Raw genomic sequence first — 19,609 nt, 5'->3', positions numbered from 1 at the left:
TTACAACCATTCTGAGCCTGTTTACCACCTGCCAAGGAGCACTTGGAAGGCACAGGCTCTTTCTCAAAACCAATTTTTACAGAGCTGTGTACAAAGCAATTCAATCGGATAGGATTTTTTTTTTCTTAAGTAATCTTTTTAAAAAAAGTATAACGTATTAGTTGAACGACATGAAATTGCTGATATTTAGCCACTTCTCATGTACAAAGATGGCAGTTTCATGCAATTCAACATAAATTTCATGTGAGTCAGCATTCAGAAAACTGCATAAATCAAGTGTACAACTCAGTGAATTTTCCCAAAATGAACACAACTGTGGAATTAGTGGACGGGTCAGGAAGGAAAACATTACCAGCATTCTGGAAACGATAGTCATGCTCTTCCCATCCCTAAACACCACGATACTCCACCTCTACCCACAATAGTAATCAGTATATTGACTTTTAGCACCATAGATTAATGTGTATTTTTTGATCTTTCTATAAATGAGATTATATAGTAGATACTTCTTTTTTTTTTTTTTAAGATTTTATTTATTTATTTGACAGAGATAGAGACAGCCAGCGAGAGAGGGAACATAAGCAGGGGGAGTGGGAGAGGAAGAAGCAGGCTCCCAGTGGAGGAGCCTGATGTGGGGCTCGATCCCAGAACGCTGGGATCACGCCCTGAGCCGAAGGCAGACGCTTAACCGCCGTGCCACCCAGGCGCCCCTATACAGTAGATACTTCTTGTGTGAGATTCTTCCATGTGGTTGCATGTAGTTGTAGTTTCTTTTTTTTTGCTGTATACTATTCTACTATATAATTGTACTGCAGTATATTTATTCATGCTATTTTTGATGGATATGTATATTGTTTCCAGTGTTTACTTTTTTTTTTTTAAGATTTTATTTTATTTTTTGAGAGAGAGACAGAGCATGTGCTGGGGGTAGAGGCAGAGGGAGAGGGACAAGCAGACTCTCCACTGAGCATGGGGCCTGACATGGGGCTTGGGCCCAGGACCCTGAGATCATGACCTGAGCCGAAGTCAGATGCTTAACTGACTGAACCACCTAGGCACCCCTCGGGTGTTTACTTTTAAAAATACTGCTTCTTGGGGGCCCCTGGCTGGCTCAGGGGTAGAGCATGTGACTCTTGACCTCTCAGTCCTGAGTTTGAACCCCACGTTGGGCATGGAGTCTACTCAAAAAGAATAAATAAATAAAAATTAAAAAAAAAAAATAATACCACCGGCTCAGTTGCTAGAGCATGCAACTCATGATCTTGGGGTTGTGAGTTCGAGCCCCATATGTTGCATGTAGAGATTACTTAAAAATAAAAACTTAAAAAAAAAGAAAGAATGTTGCTTCTGTTAATAGTCCTGTACGTGACTTTTATTGAACACATGTTTGTGTATCTGTGGATATACGCTGAGGACTGGTTTAGCTTTAGTGAGTACTTCTAGTTATCACAAGTGGTTGTAGGAATTCACGCTCTCTGTACTGTTTTAATATGTTTCCTTGCTGCCTAGCTCTTGGGCCAGGTTCTACGCAAAGAATGAATAGAGGGGGGGCGCCTGGGTGGCTCAGTCATTAAGCATCTGCCTTCGGCTCAGGGCGTGATCCCAGAGTCCTGGGATCGAGCCATCAGGCTCTTCCGCTGGGAGCCTGCTTCTTCCTCTCCCACTCCCCCTGCTTGTGTTCCCTCTCTCTCTGGCTGTCTCGCTCTCTGTCAAATAAATAAATAAAATCTTAAAAAAAAAAAAAAGAATGAATAGAGGGGAGGGGCACCTGGGTGGCACAGTTGGTTAAGAGTCTGACTCTTGGTTTCTGCTGAAGTTGTGATCTCAGGCTGCTTGAGATTCTCTTTCCCCCTGCCCCTCCCACTCGTGCTCTCTCTTTCCCTAAAATAAATAAATCTTAAAAAAAAAAAGAATGATTAGAGGAGAGATAATCATGACGTGATTCATGGATGAATCTCAATTTGTGTAGTGATTAAGAGCACAAGTGGGTTCAATTTTTACTCAGCGCCTCTATTTACCTACCATCTCTGTGACCTTGGGCAAGTCACCCAACATCACCAGGCCTTAAGTTCTTCATCTGTAAAATCAGTTAAGCATAGTAGTTCTTATCTCACAGGGTCTTTTACCCATTTCTTTACTTGAAAAACGTTTGTGGAATGCCTCCTGTGTGCTGCTGTGTTCTGGACACTGAGAATTCAGGGATGAACAAGACAGATGGGGCTTTGCCCTCGTGGAATGTATGTTCTAGAGGAGGCAGATAATAATGAAGCAAATAATTAAGATAATTTCAGATCATGATACATGCTATGGAGGCAGTAAAAGAGGGTGCTATGACCAAGCGATGGCGGGAGGGTAGTAGGGGAGTTGGGGTGGTAGTGATTGAGCTGGGACCCGGATGATCAGAAGAAGGCAGCTGTGGGTGGTTCTGAGGAAAGAGCACTCCATGCAGAAGGGCCAGCCTGCGCAAAGGCTATGAGGTAGGAACAAGTTTGGTGTATGTGAGTTGCAGAAAGAAGGTTGATCCTGCTGGAGCTGATTAATGGGTGGGCTGTTCAGGATAGAGCAGCAGAAATAGGCAGGGGCCAGGACATGCAGGGCCTTGAAGGCTGTGGTAAGGAGTTTGCGTTTATTTATTTTTTTAATTTTTAAATTATTTTTTTAAAGGGGTGCCTGGGTGTCTCAGTCTGTTGAGCGCCTGCCTTGGGCTTAGGTCATGATCCTAGGGTCCTGGGATCCAACCCCATGCCGGGCTCCCTGCTTGGCTGAGAGCCTGCCTCTCCCTCTCCTCTCTGATTGTGCTCTCTCTCGCTATCTCTGTCTCTCTCAAATAAATAAATAAATAAATAAATAAATAAATAAATAAATAAATCTTTACAAAAAATTTAAGAGAGAGAGAGAGAAAGCAGTCGGTGGGGAGGAGGGACAGAGAGAGAGGGAGAGAGGATCCCAAGCAGAGTCTCTGCTGAGCCCAGAGCCCAGTGCAGGGCTTGATCTCATGATTCTGAGATCATGATCGAGCCGAAATTAAGAGTTGGATGCTTAATCAACTGAGCCACCCCAGGCGCCCCTTATTTTTTTTTTAAGGTTTTATTTTTAAGTAATCTCTACACCCAACATGGGGCTCAAACTCACAACCCCAAGATCAGGAGTTGCACACTCCATTGACTGAGCCAGCCAGGCACTCTGCATTTTATTTTAATATCAGTGGAAATCATTGAAGAGTCTTAAGCAGGAGACTACCATGAGCTTTACATGAAGATTAAAAGATATATATATATATATATATATATATATATATATATATATATATATATATGAACTTATCACAGAGTCTGGCATAGAGTGGTATTTGGTAAATGTTAGTAGCTGCTACTGCTATTATTATTATTATTGATACTCTTATTAAAGAATCTAAAAATTTTCATCCTCATTGAGGATCAGGAAGCCAAGGCATAGAGCCATTACCATCCATGTGTAAAGTCAATCGAATCAGAGAACAGGATTGTAAATGTTATTAATCAGAGGAACTGCTTTCCATCATCCCTTTCCCAAGTGGGAATTTTAAGACAGAGGTTTTCTCTGTGGTCAGCAATTGTCTGAAGCCAACCAAACACAACTCCTTCAGCCCAGCCCCATTTTGCCAAAATGCCCAGTGTTCAGTGACTTGAGTGCCATTGACTGTGGCCTCATCCACCATTTAGGGCCCTTGGAAAGGCACATGGTTGATTGTTAATCCATCTGCCTTTGCTCTGGGTCTGATGGGTCAGGAACGGGGAGGCGTTCCCTGTCCTCCACCTTGAGTGTCCACCAGGTTTGCTGAAATGCCACCCACTGCCTTGGCTTGGAGGCTTTCCTACCATGTTTTTGCCATATAAGCAGCCCAGGGAGTGTTTTTATGTTCAGGAAAGGCCTTTGAAGGTAATGGTGTTTAATTTCCTCTGACACAGAGAAATGGCTAGTAAGTAATCTGTGAATGAATGAATGCAAATTGTGTGATAAAACTGGGGAAACCTTAGGGTATGGAATACTTGTTTGTGGACAAAGTGCCCTTCTCTTAGTAAGGATGTTGTCATTCCTTCATTCAGTATTGATTGAGCTGCCGCTCGGTGCCAGGTGCCAGGCACCGCACGGATGTGAATATAAAGAATGCCATTCGTACCCTTATGGAGCTTCTAGTCTAGTGAGACATTCATCAAACAACTGCACAAATGTAAATACAAAGTGATGCCAGTGATCAGTGCTCTGCAGAAGTCTCAGTGCCCTGAAGGTACATAATGAAAGCTAGGGCTTTGGGAAAGTTCCTCTAGCGTCTAGTGATACCTGAGCTCAGCCCAGAAGGATGACGGGTGATAAGTGGGTTTGGAGGGTGGAGGGAGAAGTATTGCAGGCTGAGAACAGGACACACAAAGGTCCTCAGATGGGAGGGAGCAGGCATGGTGAATCCAAGGATGTAAGAGAAAGCTACTGTGACTAAAGGATTGAAAATCCAGTGGACTCTGGGCCCAGAAACAGCTAGAGATAGGGGAGAGCGGACAGATCATAGAAGGCTTTGGAGGCTGTGTAAGAATGTGCAGTTTTTCCTCCTTAAGAACCATGGGATACTATTAAAAGTCTTGAAGCTGTGGATGTATGTGTGTGAGTGTGTGTGTTAGGGAATATGTCATTCAGTCCTAGAGGTGATAACGGAGCCCAGTTTTTCCCAGGTCCAGGGTGTCGCACTGTCCTTGTGGTTTCCTTACAGTCCAGCTGCATGTTTGTAAGTAGTTCCTTTATCAAACTCTCCTCAGATGACCAAATTTATTCTGTTGGACTTTATGGGGAAATCACATTGGCTGGATGAAGCCACAGGAAACTTTAGCATTTACTTAAACTCACTCCTTTGTTTTACTTGTAACAAGCACCTACTACTGGATTTTGGTTTCTAGCCAGCCTGGCAAGCTTTGTCTTTTCAATGCAGAGCAGTACATTTCAGTTTGCATGGATTCATATGAGAACTGAAAATTATTGAATTAGATTTCTTTCTGTCTTATTTTGTGCTATTTGTCATGTGTGTGTATGTGTTGAGATTACTTTTTAGAGCAGTTTTAGATTTTTTTTTTTTTAAGATTTTATTTACTTATTTGAGAGAGAGCAAACGCAAGCAAGCAGGAGAGCACGAGCAGGGAGAAGGGCAGACGAAGGGAGAAGCAGAGTCCCCTCTGAGTAGGGAGCCCAATGCGGGACTCGAACCCAAGACCCTGGGATCATGACCTGAGCCGAAGTCAGATGTTTAATTGATGGAGTCACCCAGGCACCCCGGGTTGTTTTAGATTTATAACAAAAATGAAGGGTGCCTGGGTGGCTCCATTGGTTAAGCATCTGCCTTTGGCTCAGGTCATGATCCCAGAGTCCTGGGATCGAGTCCCACATTGGGCTCCCTACTCAGCGGGGAGTCAGCTTCGCCCTCTGCCTCCCCCCCCTTCATGCTCTCTCTCACTTTCTCTATCTCTCTCTCAAATAAATAAATAAAATCTTAAAAAAAGAAAGAAAGAAAGAAAGAAAGAAAGAAAGAAAGAAAGAACAAGAAGAAAAAAAAAAAAAAAAGAAAGACCCTATCGCCAGGGGTGCCTGGGTGACTCAGTTGAGCGTCTGACTCTTGATTTAAGCTTAGGTCACGATCTCAGGGTCGTGGGATCGAGCTCTCCATCAGGCTCTTCTTTCAGCGGACAGTCTGCCTGAGATTCTTTCCCTCCTCCTCTGCCCCTTCCCTCTCTCGTGCTCACTCATTTTCTGTCTCTCTTCTCTCTCACTTGCCCTCAGATAAATAAATAAGATGTTTATAAGACCCTATCTCCAAATGCAGTCACGTTCTGAGTGCAGGGAGTTGGGACTATAACATGGATTTTGGAGGGATGCAGTTAGGCTCACAACAGAAGGCAGGAATCAGGGACAGAGGAGGGAAACTAAAGGAGGAGAAAGGTGTTGGGAGAGAGGTAGTGAAGAACAAGAAGGGGGGAAAGGCATCGGGATTAACAGTGGGAGCACCTGAGGGCTACTTATAAGGAAGCCTTTTTAGTAGGGATTTGGAGATCAGGTTTGGAGGGTTTGAGGCAGAATCCAGCCTGACAGGAGAGTAGAGGCAAGGCTAAGCAGCAAGCTTGTGGTTTCACTTCTAGACACAATAGATATTCCACATATATATTTATTGAATTAATACATGAATTTTCTTTCCTCCCTCCTCTGATATTTCATGGTCCTAGGACTTGGTTTCTCTTTAGAAACTTTGAGGTGAGGCTGCATTCCAGGACCTTGGCCCTGAGCTTATTCTTTGATGTGTCTGGGACTTGAGGACAAACCAGGGGGAATAGAACATCTTTTCTCTGAGGGAGAGAGGAAGGGAGGGAGGAATGGGGAGAGAGAGAGACAGGGAGAGAGAAAATGAATTGAGTGAACCAAACCAAACTGCATTATCAGTAAACTTCCATATTGTAAGGAAGAGAATAGGGTGACATGAGGTTGGAAAGGCCTTGGGGGTTATTTTGCAATTTTCCTGTCTGCCCTTCAGAAATGAAGAGGTTGTTCATTCATTCACTGAAAAAAATTTTCATTAAGTACCTACTCTGAATTGGGCACTGTGCTAGACAAGAGGGGGATATCAGTGAAGCAAGTATTAAAGATTTATTGACTGCTTATGTAATGCCATGTTCTTGTTAAGCACTTGGTATACCTCCTGCCTTCAAGGACAGTGTAACACGGCGACTGTTGGTGTTGCATTTACTTTTTTTACAGATAGGAGAATGGGTAGCTGAAGCTTAAAATGGTATGGTAGCTCACTGTGGGTCATAGAGTTACACGTAAGCAACTTGTATACACCTCAGGGGCGACTTTTTCCAGCGCTAGTTTCACCCAGGCTCCTGGAGCTTCTGCCAGGGTACAGTAAGGGGCTGGCTTGGGGTCCTGCATGAGTCAGGCTGAGCTGGGGATAAGCAATCAAAGTTCCTGCTGTTCCATCCTGCCCTTGGCCTGAGCAAGGACATGGTGTAAAGGGACGGATGTGGGCTAGGATAATAATGCCGAGTCACTGCTGATGAAAGCCCTATGTGTTCACCATCCCCCAGCTACCACCTGAAGCCTGTCTTAGCTACTGTCCTTATTGTCACACTCACATCCCTCTCAGCCCCACTGAAAACAGCTGGGATTGTGTCTCATGAACCAAAAACGTGTTTCCTTCCTTCTTTGGGGCTACCTCAGGGCTACCTGAGAACACAGCCAGATTCTGAAATCTTATTCCCCAATGCCTGGGATTTCCCCTCTGGTTCCAGATAAAGGGAGAAACATGTGGGTTCTGTGAACTCGTTTTGAGTAGGGTCATGAGGAAATAGTCCAGTGACCTCTTTCTTCTATTTTAAAGTGAAGAGGAAGGTGGTCACACCACTGATCAGTGAGTCAGTGGGTATAGGGACTGAATGCTATATTTGGGTGGAGACTTGGGAGGTAGAACCAAATGTGATGAATCACCCCCAATCCAGTCTAATTTGGCAATCAGAAGCCTGAAGACTTAAGAGTACACAGAAATATATATACAAGGATGTTCATCATGTTGTTTTAGGAGTAGCAACCTACATGCCCATCTGTAGGGGATTGATGAAATCAACTTTGGTTGTTTTTTACAAAAGAAATCTAAGGGGCACCTGGGTGGCACAGTCGGTTGGACACCTGATTTGTGGTTTTAGCTGTTTGTAACCTAGTAGTTGTGGGATTGAGCTCCACAACGGGCTCTGCACTTAGTGCCGCGTCTGCTTCAGATTCTTTCTCCCTCCCCCTCTGCTCCTCCCCACTCATATTCTCTCTCTTAAATAAATGAAGACAATCTTTAAAAAAAAAAAAAAAAAGAAAGAAATCTAAGTTGCCATTGAACACTGTGTGGTGAACTATCAGGTATAGGTAGAGAAAGGTGTTCAAGACCGATTATTAAGTGAATAAAACCACAGAAAAGTATGTGTGTATATGTTTCTAAAGCTGTGTTTTCTGGAAATACACATGAGAAACTGCTGACTGGTTTCTCTCTCTCTCCTTTTTTTTTTTTTTTTAAGATTTTATTTATTTATTTGAGAGGGGGAAAGAGAGAACGAGCGAGCACAAGCAGGGGGAGCAGCAGGCAGAGGGAGAAGCAGGCTCCCCGCTGAGCAAGGAGCCCGATTTGGGACTTGATCCCAGAACCCTGAGATCATGACCTGAGCCGAAGGCAGACACCTGACCAACTGAACCACCCAGGCACCCCGAACTGGTTTCTTCTAAAGAGTAGAAATGGAGATTTGGGTGAGGAGTGAGACTTTTGCTCTTTACTTTATACTCTTATGTAGTTTTAAAAAAATGCGCATGTATTGTTTTTATAATACAATGATAGTGATAAAGAAAAAGTGGAAAAAAGCAAAGCTTATGGTTCACAAACCAAAGGTACTAAACAGTTCAGCACTGAATCCAGTAGTGCTGAGGGCAGGAGAAACCACACATGGGGCCTGAGATGACTTTGCATGATGGAACTTTCTCTTAGCCACTGCTTGCAGAGAATGCTTTGACCAGCCAAGGGTGGACACAGAGGCTGGGATTGGCAGGAAATCACTATTTGCAAGGCTGGCTCAGTGACAGAGTCTCAAGCAAAATCAAGGCCAAAGTTCAACTCCAAGAACAGGGATTGGAGTCTCTAATAACAATTGCTAAAACGTACTGAGTATTTATCCTGTATCAAAACAAAGCTCAAATTGCTTTACTTAGCATTATCTCATTTAAATTTTCACATCAGACCTATGAGATAGTACTATTATTATCCCAATTTTACAGATGAGAAAACTGAGGCTCAGAGAGTCCAAATACACACAATTAGAATCGGTAGGGCTGCGATTAACCCTGGTTTGTCTGTTTCTGAAGGCAGCTCTCTTACCACCTCCTGAATACTACTCTCTGTTGAACTCTAGAGCCCTCAGGTCCAAGAACAGGACATCCTTACCATCAAGGAGCAGCCAGACTGGTTGGGGAAGACTGCACCGATGCATGTGGACTATGTAGTGTTTCATATAAGGCACACATTCGGATATAACTGGGCTACAAAGATGATAAGTGCTATTTGGATTTTAAATTTGGGGAGATCTGCAAAGCCTGAAGTTGTAAATAAAGGCATCTTGGAGGAGGAAAGATTTAAATCAGGTCTGGAAGGATGGATTGAATTAAGAGGGGTGGGGAGAACATTCCAGAGAAGAGAATGCACAAGTTGTGCAGAAGTCTACTCTGTTGTTTCTGAGACAGTGCAGCATCTTGCCTAATCTTTGAGAGTTGTGTATGTGTGATAAGTGAGCTGGTGTGTGTGAGGAGGGAAAACAGAGCATCAGAAGTCATTCTGAAGGTTGAAAACTGGCAGAGTTGTGACTTAACACGGGAGGAAGTCAAGAAACTCTGAAGGTATTTTTGGGCAGTGAGGAGACACTGCAAAGTGATGCTTTAGAGAGATTAATCTGACAGAGGTGTCAAAGTGACTTGGAGTGAAGGACGGAGCCATGGGAAAATGTAGGTGTGGGGTGATGGAGGCCTCACTGGGGGTATTAGAGGAATGAAGCAGGAGGCTCAGGGTGAAAACTGCTGTAAAGTGAGAGAGGGAGAGGAGGCAACAGGACTTGCTGATTGAAAATAAACAGACTACGAAAGCGAGGGTTCAAGCCAGATAGTTGTGGGGCTTCAAATCCATGTGCCCAAAGAAGGGAGTGCCTATATCTGGAACAGGGAATTGGGAGAGGTTTTGCTACTGGAGGTGTGGTGGGAACAGATGATGAACTGTGTTTTCATTCCAAACCTCCCTTTTTCTTCTGACTGTAAGTCAGTGTAGGGACTTTTTCTCTCTGTTTTCTTGGTCGTGTAATGCATAGGACTCCCTTTGTCTGGACCAGTTCATTCATTCAACAGTTCTTTATTAAGCTGTCATTGTGGTCTGATTGTTGGGAACTCAGCACTGAGAGGCCATATCTGGTCCCTGTCCTCATGAAAGGCACATATTGAACAAGAAATTTTAAGTTTTCTTATTAGGCTCTTAGGATCAAGGTGGCATTTCTTCCCTGAGACCAGTCCTGCTCTCTACTCCCCCAGCATGCACCAACTGGTAAGGGTATTTGTCATACATTTTACTGTACGTTGTGTCTTATAATAAAAAATATCATCTGGGGTGCCTGGGTGGTGCAGTTGGTTGAGTGTCTGACTCTTGGTTTTGGCTCAGGTTGTGATCTCAGGGTCCTCGGATTGAACCCCATGTTGGGCTCTGTGCTCAGCATGGAGTCTGCTTGAGATTCTTCCTCTCTCTCTGCTCGTCCCGTTCATGCTTGCGCTCATTCTCTCTCTCTCTCAAATAAATAAATCTTTAAAAAAAATATCACAACCATTCATTATTTCTTTGTTCTACAAATACTTAACGAGTAGCTCTGTGTTTTTAGCCCTCATGTTCACAAACTAGTGGAGGACACAGATAAGTAAATAGATAGTGATAATATGGCATAAGAAATGTAATGAGGGGTAAGCACCAGGTTGTGGGAGCAACTAGGAGGGATATGTGGTTGGGCAGGTAAGTTTCCCTGACAAGACTAATGAGGTGTGGGGTACCTGGCTGGCTCAGTTGATGGAGCATGCAATTCTTGACGTCACGATTGTAGGTTCCTGCCCATTTTTGGGTATAGAGATTACTTAAAAAAAAAAGAAAAAGAAAAAGAACAATCAAGTGTTAGCTACACAGGGGCAGGGGGTGGGCATGGTGTATGTGTTCTATGCAGGAGGAACTTCCAGTTCAAACATCTGGATGCTGGAGAGGCCTAGGCTTTTGGGGGACTAATTTACAACCTAGATTTTTATACCTAGCAAAACTACTGGTCAAACCGTGAGGAGAACAAAAGGCAAGATATATGCTGGGGCACCTGGGTGGTTCAGTCGTTGAGTGTCTGCCTTTGGCTCAGGGCGTGATCCGCGTTCTGGGATTGAGCCCCACATCAGCCTCCTCTGCTGGGAGCCTGCTTCTTCCTCTCCCACTCCCCCTGCTTCTCTCTCTCTCACTGGCTGTCTCTGTGTCAAATAAATAAATAAAGTCTTAAAAAAAAAAAAAAGATATATGCTGAAATGCAAGGTTTCAAAAAATTTACCTCCCATGTATCTCTTCCCAGGAATCTAGTGGAGGACCTGTACCACCAAAATGAAGGAGTAAATCAAGAGAGCAGACAACATGGGAATAACTGCATGAAACTCAGGTAGGCAGGGGCTGGATCAAAAAGGGTTCTAAAGACCTAATGAGGAGTTTGGACTTGACTGTAATGACAAAATTACCTAAAGTAACAGTAGAGTGATATTCGAAAATAGTGGTTTTTTTTGTTTTTGTTTTTTTTTTTTTTTTTTTTAATGCCAGGGACCCGTTTGAGCAACCTTGTAATTGGCTCCTATCAGAAGCAATAGTTTTAATCTATTTTTCCTTTGTGTTCCTTTGGAAAGTATTCTGCTGAGTTTTAAAGAGTTTGGAAACCATTGTACTAGAAAAACTTAAAACTGTGTACAACTACTACGTAAGCAGCCTTGTGCAATTTGGTGGGGCTTCCAGAAGCTCCCAGGGCTGTGCAAGTTCCTGGAGCAGTGCACTGTGGGAGAGGAGAGAGTGGTACAGGGAGGTGATAAGGCACAGCTACCAAATTGCAGCAGGACTCTTTGCTGGTCATTCTTTTTTCAGCAGCAAAGGTGATCCCTAGAAGAATATTTCTTTTTACCAATTAAGTGCTGAAGCTGCCTTCCCCAGTGACTTCCAGAATGCCAACAAATAAAATTTAAAAATACAAACTTGGGGAAACAGCATGACCATGAGTCTCCTACTGAACTTTGTCACACCTGGAATAAGGCAGGATATATATGAGAGAGTGGGGTGTGTGTGTGTGTGTCTATTCAGTGGGCTCAGAAGAAATTTATGGGTATGTTGTATTGTAGCAGGGATCCAGGTGTTCCCTAAATCTGAAACCAGGGAGAACCTTTTCTTTATGGATTCAGCAGACTGACATTTGTGTTTTCTTTTCAGTATCTGCATCTTAAGTACTATGATAAAATATCAGCCCAGAAACCAAGCAAGTTGTTAAGGTGTTTACTGGTTTTGCTAACCATAAAAAAGGGCGTTCCCCAGTTCCCCATCAGCTGGGAGAAATCCTTCCCCACCCTCTCCTGACCATCCTCTTTCCTTCCCCCTAAGCGAGTGAATTTTAAATACCACTCTAAAGTTGTTGTCTGGTGACCTGGAAAATTCCTTTTGCTTTGTTATCCTGTTAATGGCCCATCAGTTTAAACCTCCTACCCCGAGAAACTTTCTTTTTCCTAACTAGACTGAAGAGGGAACAGAGATTTAAAAAAAAAAAAATAGGAATCCTATTTCTAAGGGCTTTGGGAAGATTCCAAGATGGCCAGGCCTGATTGAATGGAAGGAAGGAATTTCATTTGTCTTGATCAGTCTGTACTAGCAAATGTAAAGGCAAATGTAAATTGGGGTCTTACCGAATGACTTTAGAGGAAGGTGATGATTTTTTAATGCAGTGGAAGCTCAACTATGTAGGGTTTTGGTGAACACAGGTCTTGTGGAAGACCTCTAATTCTAGAGGCCAAGATTTGGACTTATGTTAGAGATGTGTAAACTAGTAAGCGTGTGAACGTCAGTCACCTTCCTTACTGTCATGTGAAAGGTATAGTTTATAATCGCTGTGGATCTTGTTATTGTTAGTTATAAAACCAACAGTTACTATTAACTGCATGTGCTAGGTACAGGGCTCAGGACTTTTCCTGTATTATCTCATTTAATTCTCAACAGACAACTTCATGAGGTTAACTACTATTATTATCCCCATTTTAGAGGAAAGGAAACGGAGGCTTAGGGAAGTGGGGCAGAATCCCACCTGGGTTCTCTGTCTTCTTAGGTACTGCTCTTAACCACAACATTATGCTGTTTATAAACTACAAAGATGTAAGACAACATAAAGAGGAAACAGAGAGGGGCTAAACTATTCCTCCCTAGCACAAGACAATTTACCTCCTGCTGTTCATGGCCATGACGTTGCCAAGTTATCCGGTCCTCTTTGGAGGGGACCATCCTACATATAATGTTATTAGCGGATCCTTGCCTGTAGCCTTTTGGATTTCTGGGAAAAGGTTCTGACCACAAAGCATTATTCTTTTCTTCAGGTCTTGGTATGTCAGTTTCCATTTCTCAGCTTCCAAAACAACACATGGAAGCATAGGGAAGTCAGAGACTTTAACATAAATGCCACGCCCTTTACCCACCTCTACTGGCAAGTAGCACCTTGGGCAATTTTTCTTTCCCAAATATTAGCTTTGTCATCTGTCACATCAACTGGGGTCACTAGCTCTCAGATCTATCTTCTGTAACCCAAAAATTCCATGGGGCACTCCATGACTGGAGAAGCAGGAGCTCAGCGGGGTAAGAGGCTGCCACTGGAATGGCATGCTGAGGAGAAAGCAACCAGGGGAGAGCAATGGGACCGTTAACACTGGCTGGAAAAATTGGCAAAGACGACCTTGTACGGTGCCTATCCTGGATAGAATTCCCAGGGCCTAGGGTGGGCTTTTATGGTCCCTTTTGTTAGTATTTCTTTTTATTTATAAATTGAAGTCCCTTTATCTAAAAAAATTAATACACAGTTGTTGTCAACAATTGAAATAATACAGTGATTAATAGAGAAGGTAAAAGTATGCCATTAATACAACACACTGCTCTACCGTGTACTTCCACCCCCACGCATCTGCCCAGTCATCATTTTGGAATCTGTCCTTCCAGATGGTTCTGCTGGTTTCCTCTGTGTGTGCCTATATGTGTGTATGTGGTGTTTACATAAGTATCAGTGAGAAGATGCTGTTCTGTACCTTGTGTATCACGAGCATCTTTTGAATCTATCTGTACAGCTCTCCCCTTTTTAACAGCAGCAGAGTATTCCACTGTAAGAAGAGACTAGATTCCTTTTTTCCGAATCTCTGATTTAACAGATCTTTCACTTCCTTGGGAATCTGTCTCAGCTCCCACTTAATGTGCCATCTCCTGGGTCCTGCCTCAGAGAACTGCACAAATGGGAAGGCAGTCAAAAGCTTGGAAGGGCAGTGGTGGGCCCCATATGGGAGAGAGTGGGGGCGGGTCAGTGTATTCTGTCCTGGCCATACTGGGGTACACAGGAAGTTCTTTCTCCTCACCCTGCCAAATGGTTCCTCTGTCTGCCTGAGGTAAAACCGCATGTTTTATGGGAATCATCTTTGAAAATGACCAAGATCAATACGGAGAAACATGAAAGGCTGTTTTCTTAGAGTTACACTCTTATCATTTGGACATTCACTCTGGGCATGTATGCTGTGGGGCTATCAGAATGACCAGAGGTCTTCCAGGCCAGTCCCGTACCTGCATCCAAGATGTGTTCGCTCAGAGTACCCCATGTTCTTCTCTTGGTTGCTTTTCTGTGTAAGTAACAACTCCATTAGGTAGAAATTTGCTTCTTGTCACTGGAAAGGCACTCCAGCGTAGAGGATTCAAGCTCTTGACCAAATTTGCTCTCTGTACCTCAGTTTCTTTGTCTGTAAAATGAGGATAATAATAGTACCTATCTAATTTGGTAGGGTTTTCCTCTGTAACGTATATAAAATATATGCATGGCATATTTGGTGTATTATACGGTAGATGGCAAGTACTCAGTGATGTGAATGATTATACCCAAAGTCCAAAAGCTCTCACTGCACTTTATTTTTTTTTTATTTTTTTTATTTTTTTAAAGATTTTATTTATTTATTCGACAGAGATAGAGACAGCCAGAGAGAGAGGGAGCACAAGCAGGGGGAGTGGGAGAGGAAGAAGCAGGCTCATAGCAGAAGAGCCTGATGTGGGGCTCGATCCCAGAACGCCGGGATCACGCCCTGAGCCGAAGGCAGACGCTTAACCGCTGTGCCACCCAGGCGCCCTCTCACTGCACTTTAAACCTAGACTTTAGAGATCATCTAGGTCACTGGCTCCTGACCCTGGCTGCACACTGAAGTCAACCAGGGAGCCTTTAAAAAATACCAGTGCCCAGGCTTCACTGTCAGAGAATCTGATTCCATCAGTCTGAGGTGAGATCAGGGGGATCATTGCTTTTGAAGATCACCCTGGAGAATTCTAATTTGCACCCTGGGTTGAGACTACTGAATTTAGATGAGTGTTCTGTGTCTAAGTGAAGCAACTGTATGGCCTGGAGCCGGGAAGGGACTTGCCAGGGTTATGCAGCCAGACCAAAAGGACCCAGGTCTCTCATCCTGTATGCCTTTCGGGTGGTCTTGGGTATGATCAGGGGTGCTGTCCCTGCTTCTGGTCTCTTTCCTGGTAATATTGCTGTACCCCTCAACCCATTCTTTGTTCACCAACTCAAGGAGGTCTCCCTATAGGAAGCGCAATTCTAGAATACCACCCTCTTTTATTATAGCGTTTACAGCATGTGAAATAATCCCTCCCATCTATCTATCCATCCGTCCGTCCATCCATCCATCCATCCATTTGAGACTCTAAGCCCCCAGGGGGCAGGGACATTGTCTGCCCAGATCATGTTGTACCGGGCCTAGGATGGTGAGCAGCGCTTGTTAAAACAAACACCCATTAGATGACTGAATGAAGGAAATCCCAGGAGGGTACTTGAATATTTTTTATTTTTCTGGTCCTAGCCATCTGATTCTCATTACTCCTACAGCTCGGGAAGCCTCTCTCCGCTTTGGCGTTTTATAAACCTCGTGTGCGTACGTCGACATTTTAACCATAAATCCAGAGTTTGGGGGCTGGAAAATTCGAGGCGAAGGGTTTGGGGGAGGGGGTAAAAACTACCCGGAGGTCCGAAGCCAGCCCAGGGGTTGCAGGGGGAGAGAGGGAAACCGTCGGGCGGGCGCGCCTCCGCCCCCTGCCTGCCTCCTCCGCGGGAGATGGCCCCGGGCCGCAGCATCCATCAGAGTAGTGCGCGGCAGCCGTCTCCAGTCCGCCGGGAGGGGACGCCGCGGGGGAGGGGACGCGATCCGGGTCGCGGCCGGGGGCGGCTCAGGCAGCAGCCCCCGCATTCCGGCCGCGCGCGCCCCCGAAGGTGGCGCCTTGGGGAGGCTGGGTTTTTTTCTTTCTTTCTTTCTTTTTTTTTTTTGAGCCTCCGGGGAGTGGGGGGAGGGGGGTGGGGGGCCCTGTGTGTGTCCCTTTAAGAGCCGGAGCGCTGCCCCCGCCTCGCAGGCGCCCGGAGCCTCACAAAAGAACAGGATGTTGTTGATTTGTCACCAAACCACAGAGAGGAAATGATTGTAAATTTCCTTTAAACATCCCCACCGCGCTCCGGCCGCCCCCGCTTCCTCCTCCGCCGCCCCCGCCCGGCCCGGCGCAGCGGGGCCTCGGCGCTCCCGCGGGGCGCCCGCTCCCCGGCCTCCCCGGCCAGGCCACAGGCCCGGGCCGGCTCCGGGGCGCCTGCGGGAGGAGCCTCCTGCCCCCGCCGCGCTCCCGCTCGCGTTTCAGTTGCTTTCTTCTGATTTTTTTTTTCAACAGCTGCGGCAGAGAAAGGGCCATGCCCTGGAAGCACCTTAGCGTGCGCCCATCCTGTAGCCCTACGACCGCCCTGCAGAGGCAGTAATCATTAGTTCCAGTGGAGGCGGGGTGGGGGGGGGGGGAGACGGGGACGGGGGGACACGGGACATGGGGACTGAGGCCTAGGGAGGTTCCCTGAATAGCCGAAAGTCACCAGCTCCTGAAACCTCTTGAGGGCTCTTGGAACACCCAATCTAGATTTGGTTCATCCCAGAGCTTATGTTTGTAACCAGTTAGCCATACTGCCATGGGAACATTCTAGAAATTACCACTCATCAAAGATGGCAGTTTCTCTTGGGAAGTTCAAAGCAACAATGACTTCAGACCAGGTTATTTCATAAGAAGCATCTCCCACCATGTCCAGCTGGGCACGTCTTTCAGGAGCTGTTTGGGTCTCAGTTCCACCTGTGCCTTTATGCGCCTTTATGCACCTTTACCTCTTCTGGCCCCTCTTCCCCATTGTTTTGAATGATTTTTGAGAGCCTCTGGTGGAGTTAATGTTTGCTCCCAACCTGCAGTTGGTAAAAGAGTGGTCAAGTCTGGTCTGTGGTGCAGGGAAAACCTCCTTTTGCTGTACAGAGTGTTCTTTCTGAACAATTAATGCTTATGATTCCCGCATTGGCTGCACTAGGGTTCTTGGCTTGCGTATTGAAAGCAGCAGTTAATGCCCCAGGCACTGTGCATTCTCTTCTTTAATCCTTACAGTAGGCCCCTTAGACATTGCTATTCCCTTAATACAGATGAGGATACTGAGGTTCCGAGAGGTTAAGGAGTTGGACCAGCTCACAATGTAAATGGAAGTGACAGGGCTCATTTAGTCACCAGTTTCTGTTTACTGGTGGTGTCTTTCTTTAGTACTTTAAAATTGATTTTTTGGTTAGGAGAATGGGTAATGACAGAAGCACAGGATACTTTTGCTGGGTCCTTTGTCACCTTAACTTCCGGGGAACTTTAGGCCAAATCTCGCTTTCTGCAAAAAGAGCACCTGAGTGACTCACACTCTTAGGCTGGAATCTTCCCTTTGGGGCCTGATGAGGTCCTGAGTGGCTTGGACCAAGAGAGGGACTGGTATGGGGTCTGAGTACTTTCCATTTTACCTGAACAGGAACATGGAAACTTAAAAAAAAAATTATCTAGTGCTGGATTCCTAAAGCTGAATAGCCCCCTTCATTTGCAAGACCCTTAATTCTTTTTTTTTTTTTAAGATTTTATTTATTTATTCGACAGAGATAGAGACAGCTAGTGAGAGAGGGAACACAAGGGGGAGTGGGAGAGGAAGAAGCAGGCTCACAGCAGAAGAGCCTGATGTGGGGCTCGATCCCGTAACGCCGGGACCACGCCCTGAGCCAAAGGCAGACGCTTAACCGCTGTGCCACCCAGGTGCCCCAAGACCCTTAATTCTAAGCTCTACAGCGTGGTGGGTGGATGGGAGTGGAGTGATAGAAGGTTGCGTTTGACTCCAGATATCATCAGTGTCATATAACCTAATGTTACTTTGTGCCTGCTATGTGCCCGTGGACTGTGCCAGGGGTTATCTGTGTGCTTTCTCATTTGATACTAGGAAGGTCCTAATGAATGAAAAGTCAGTACCCAGAGAGGCTGTTGATCTAGGAATGGTGGGTAGCTGGGGTTTGCATCCCTCTTGTGTCCGTGTAAGGGGAAGTGTCAGTTATCTGGTGCCTCAGAAATGGGACTGCAGTGCTTGCCTTCAGTCAGTGGAGAAGGCCATGAGGGTCCTTGATGCTAGTGGATTTTGAGAGAGAAATGCAGTGGCCTTTGGCTCCTCTGTGCTGCAGCTGTCTGCAGTTCTTCAACTCTGAGCACATTTGTTGATGGATTTCCAGTGTTGCTGCTGGATCTCCACCTGTCCTTTTTGCTTTTATAGATTGCCAGTCATTGGGGCATCCGGGTCCTGAGCACTTGGGAGGGAGAGCCATCTGCTTAATTATTTCCATTCCCCAGATGAGGAACACGGCACCAACATGCCAAGTTGTTGGTCTGGGCAGGGTGGCTTGAGGCAGCGCAAGACAGCAGGAGTCAGGGCCTTCAGCCTCTACCACTACTCAAGTCGGGGGAAGCAGGAACCAGAGGGTAGGTCATCTGATGTCTCTTGGCCTCCGTTTCCTAGGCTGTGCAAAACTGTGGCCTATGTGGTCTCTGATGGCTCTTGCAGTCGTCATTGTCCAAAGAATAGCTTCTCTTTCCTCATTCGGTTAATATTTATTAAACCTCTGCTCTCTGCCAGGCACCTCTGCTATAGGTGCTGGAGATATAGCAGAGGACAAAACAGAAGCTCTGTCTTCTTGGGGTTTACCTTTTAGGTGGAGACCAAAAAAAAATTAAACACATGGATATGTAAAACGTCAGGTAGTACTTCGTGCTCTGTAACATAAAATGAAGAGCATGGGGGGGGGATGCCGTGTGTGAGTACAGGAGGAGGCGTAGTGTTTTATTCAAGATCGTAAGGGAAGGCCTACTGATAAGGTGGCATTTGAGAAGGGAGGGAAAGAGTGAGCCACACTGCGTTGGGAGGTTTGCTGTAGGTAGTTGCAACGGCAAAGATAAGGACCAGGAGATGGGAGTGTGTTGCGTAGCACTTACAGTGTGTCAGGCACTGTGATAAATGCACTGTGTTATTTAATTCTGTTTTTGCTGTATTTTATTTGAGGAAGCTGAGATTCAGCGAGGTTTAGTGACTTGCCCAAGGCCACACAGCTAGTAGGTGGAGGAGGTGAAATGTTAATCCTAGTCTTAACCTTCATGCTGCTTCCTACTTAGGGACTCTTCTTTTGAATCTGGTGTTTAATTTATGACCTAGTTCTTGTGATTTCTTGGGGATTCAGTGTCAAAGGTGGCCATGACTCCTGGCCCCTAAGTTGCCTGATGTTGGGGAAAGAGCTGAGTGCCCGAAGTTCCTTTTTGTGAGTGGAAGAAGGTAATATGTTTGATGCTGGAAAACCCCATGTTGTGTTTATTGCAGAAGGGGGAAAAACACCTTCA

The 19,609-nt window shown here is 45.3% G+C and overlaps 1 protein-coding gene across 11 annotated transcripts in view; it reads left to right on the top strand.

Annotated features, from left to right (window-relative positions):
* LOC123790207 (uncharacterized) overlaps positions 1-19,609 on the top strand; it is a 385,091-nt gene that overhangs the window by 7,048 nt on the left and 358,434 nt on the right. For all 11 annotated transcript variants that reach the window (XM_087862175.1, XM_087862176.1, XM_087862173.1 and 8 more), the window contains exon 2: positions 11,172-11,255. The gene's annotated coding sequence lies outside the window, so the exon portion shown is untranslated. The remainder of the gene's footprint in view (positions 1-11,171; positions 11,256-19,609) is intronic.

This window comes from Ursus americanus, chromosome 5 (assembly GCF_024610735.1).
Source record: "Ursus americanus isolate L20-20 chromosome 5, mUrsAme1.1.p, whole genome shotgun sequence".
NCBI classification, from domain to species: domain Eukaryota; kingdom Metazoa; phylum Chordata; class Mammalia; order Carnivora; family Ursidae; genus Ursus; species Ursus americanus.
Note: the sequence above shows the minus strand (reverse complement) of the source record. Positions and strands in the feature narration are given on the sequence as shown.